Here is a 4,045-nt window from a genome sequence, read left to right as displayed (position 1 = left end):
CAGCAACAGCCAGACTCTGAGCTTCTCAGTGATGGATGGGCACACAGTCCCTTCATGAACATGGGCTGGGTCTCTCCATTCGCCTGTAGATAAAGGTAGGAGGGCTGGAGTGGGGTCTGATGAATCCTGCGGTGGCTGATACATCTCCGTATGGATGGGAAATGGGATAAAGCTTGTCAGAGGCCCTTCAAAGGTGTTTCTCCCAGGGCTGATGACCTCTCCCGACATGGGTTCTCAGACTCCTGTCCACCAAGGTTGACCAGAGGTGGCTGCAAAAGAGACAAGAGAGTCCCAATAAAAGGGGCCCAAGCCAAGTTCTCCAAGTCTCCAAGCCCACGTTGAGTAGACATAAATGAGTGTTTTCTGGTTCCATGTTTAGTCAGGAAGGTTCTTTCCTACCCCTGGATAAATTCCCATGATGCTGGAAGATGTAAAAGACATGCAGATTTGATGGGGGCAGGAATTGCATGAATATAGCTCAGCTCAACAGAGGAAGGGGCTACCCAGGACCCCACCCATGATAGACGTCTGACTGCAAAGCCTGAATCTGGCAACCAGGCTCCTCCTCCTGGGGAACAGAATCACACAGCAGGTGCATCTTTTTCTTTCTTTCTTTTTTTTATGGTGTTAAAATACACACAACAACATTTACCATCTTAACCATTTTTAAGTGTGTCGTTCAGTAACATTAAGTATATTCACACTGTTGTGCAGCCATCACCACCATCCATCTCCAGGTCTTTTTTCATCTTGTAAATCTGAAACTCTGTCCCTATAAAATACTAACTCCCCATTCTCCCTCCCTACCCTCTGACAATCACCATTTTACTTTCTGTCTCTACGACTTTCACTCCCCTAGAGACCTCATATCAGTGGAATCACACAGTATTTTGTGACTGGCTTATTTCACTTACAATAATGTCCTCAAGATTCGTCCATGTTGTAGCATATTGCAGAATTCCCTTCTTTTTTAAGGTTGAATAATATTCCATTGTATGTATATACCACATTTTGTGTATCTGTTCACCGGTCGATGGACACTTGGGTTACTTCCACGTTTCAGCTATTGTGAATAATGCTGTTATGAACAGGGGTGTACAAATATACTTTCAAGACCCTTCTTTCTGTTTTTTGGGTATACTCCCAGAAGTGGGATTGCTGGGTCAATATTGTGTGTATCTTTAAATCTAGTGAGGCCTACTATGTGCCCGGAAATGTTCTAAGACTAGGGATCCGGCAACGAACAAAACAAACAGAGGCCCCTGCCCTCACAGAGCTCATGTTCCAGTGAAGAGAGGCAGGCAATGAATTAGTTAAATAAAATAGAAGATGATAAGTCCTACAAGGAAAATAAAGCTGGGAAGGGAAATGGGGACGGCTGAGGATGGGGTTGCAATTTTAATTAGGTGGCCAGGGAAGGCCTCACAGAGAAGGTGGCTTTTGAGCCAAGAGCTGAAGGAGGTGAAGGAGCTGTATTAGTTTTCCATTGCTGCATAACAAATTAGCCACAAATCTAGTGGCTTAAAAAAGCAAGATGGAGATCTCCGGATGTCTGTGGGTCAGGAATCCGGGTGCGGCTCAGCGGGTCCTCTAGGTGCACTCAAGGCATCCATTGGGGCTGTGATCATCTCAAGGCTCAACTGGGGAGGAGCCATTTCCAAGCTCATACAGGGGACTGTTGGCAGAATTCAGTTCCTTGTTGGCTGTTGGCTGCAGGCCACTCTTAGTTCTTTGCCACACAGGCCTGACCATAGGACAGCTCACATCCTGGCTACTGGCTTCATTAGAGCGAGCAAGCAAGAGGACGGGAGAGGGTGCTGGCAAGAGGGAGCATCCAGCAGGGCAGAAGTCACAGTTTTATAACCTAATCTTGAAGTGACATCCCATCACTTTGCCATCACTATTGGTTAGGAGTGGTCCAGCCCACACTTGGAGGGAAGGAATTACACAGCGCAGGAAAATTAAGAAGCAGGGACCATTAGAAGCCATCTTAGGTGCTGCCTCCCACAGGAACCATGCAGCTATCTGGGGGAAGAGCATTCCAGGCAAAGGTCCGGCAGCAGGAACAAGTGTGGGGTGTGGTCAGGACAATGTGACTGGAGCAGGGACTGAAGAAAGGAGAGCAGTAGAGTATGAAGGCAGAGAGGCCAGCAGCCATCCTGAGGGTCCTGAGAAGAAATCTGAAATTTTTTCTAAGAGCAGTGAGAAAGCACTGGCTAATTTCAAGGCAGGCATGATGTCATCTGATTTACATTTTGAGAAGATTCCTATGATACCTACAGAAATACCATGGTACCTGGGATTTGCCTGAAAACAGTCCATTAAAAATAATTGAGGCAGATAGCTCAGTTGGTTAGAGCACTGTGCTCTTAACAACAAAGCGGCCGGTTCCATCCCCGCATGGGCCACTGTGAGCTGCGCCCTCCACAACTAGATTGAAACAACTACTTGACTTGGAGCTGATGGGTCCTGGAAAAACACACTTAAAAGAAATTTTTAAAAGTTTAAAATAAAATAAAATAATAATTATGGAGGCAGGGTTTGAAACATGGCAGATGATGTGGACAAGCAACAAACTACCAAGCCCATAGAAGAGCCCCTGAATCTCATCAGGCTCAGCCTGGATGAGCGAATGTATGTGAAAATGAGAAATGACAGAGAGCTTCGAGGTCGGTTACATGCTTATGATCGACATTGAAACATGATACTGGGAGATGGGAAGAAACTGTGACTACTATAGAAATTGATGAAGAAACATATGAAGAGACATATAAATCAATAAAACGGAATATTTCGATGCTCCTTGTCTGAGGAGATGGTGTTGTACTAGTTCCCCCTCCATTGAGAGTTGGCTGAAACAAATAATTTATCCTGTGTGGAAAAATAGGAGACTTTGTATGATTGCCTCTTTAAATGTAGAAGATATTTTTAAAAACCTGAATAAATTTTGATCCTAAGAAATGATCAAGGATTCTTCCACTCCTGAAATGAGTTGATCTGCAGATAACTTACAAATTCTTAAGCTAAATGGCATTTTTATTTTTCTCCAACCTTTCCAATAAATGTGATTGCCAAGATGCAAAAATAAACAAATGACTAAAAATAAAATGAAATAATCGAGGAGGTAGAGCGCGAGCTCTGAACAATAGCGTTGTTGGTTTGATTCCCACATGGGCCAGTGAGCTGCGCCCTCCACAACTAGATTGAAGACAACAAGCTGCCGCTGAGCTTCCAGAGGGGCTGCTGGATGGCTCAGTTGGTTAGAGCACAAGCTCTCAACAACAAAGTTGTTGGTTCAATTCCCACATGGGATGGTGAACTGTACCCCCTGCAACTAAAGACTGAAAACGGCGACTGGATATGGAGCTGAGCTGCGCCCTCCATAACTAGATTGAAGGACAACGACTTGGAGCTGATGGGCCCTAGAGAAAGACAGTCCCGCAATATTCCCCAATTGAAAAAAACAAACAAACAAAAAAAAAGCTGGTTAAATATTTTAAAAATAATAATAATAAATTGAGGAGGTGAGAGATGAAACAAGATGGGTACAATATGGATATTGTCAAAGTTGGGGGACGGCACCCTACAGGCTTTCGCATTCTTCTCTCTGCTTTTGCATGTGTGTGAAAATTTTCTATAATAAAAGAGGAAATGTTAACGACAAATCATGTATCAGGTTTCTGGGGGAGAAAGAACTGTGGAGAAGGCAGGCAGAGGTAGGGGTTCATGGTGGAGGGGACTCCAGTGGCCCAGGGTACAAGCCATCACCGTGGCCAAAATTAGAGGCTGACAATACCAAGTGCGGTCGAGTCTCCAGTCTTGGAGGGAGTGGAACTCTCATCTGCCTCTGGTGTGCGTGAAACAGTTTGCCAGGTTTTTTTTGTTTTTGTTTCTTTTGCAATTATACATTTATTATACAGCCCAGCAATTCCATTCGTAGGTATTTACCCAAGAGAAATGAAAACCTGTTGGCGCAAAGATCCGTTGGAAAATGTTCATCTCAGCTTTATTCGTTATCGCCAAAACACTGAAAACAACCCAAATA

The 4,045-nt window shown here is 44.3% G+C and overlaps 1 pseudogene across 1 annotated transcript; it reads left to right on the top strand.

Annotated features, from left to right (window-relative positions):
• The first annotated feature begins 2,548 nt into the window (after positions 1-2,548).
• On the top strand, positions 2,549-2,856 carry LOC308508946 (U6 snRNA-associated Sm-like protein LSm3; annotated as a pseudogene). The gene has a single exon. The product of its transcript is annotated as a U6 snRNA-associated Sm-like protein LSm3 (transcript).
• Positions 2,857-4,045: the final 1,189 nt, after the last annotated feature.

This window comes from Rhinolophus hipposideros (genome assembly GCF_964194185.1).
Source record: "Rhinolophus hipposideros genome assembly, chromosome: 16".
NCBI classification, from domain to species: Eukaryota; Metazoa; Chordata; class Mammalia; order Chiroptera; family Rhinolophidae; genus Rhinolophus; species Rhinolophus hipposideros.
The sequence above is the reverse complement of the archived record's forward strand: the minus strand, read 5'-3'. Positions and strand labels throughout refer to the sequence as shown.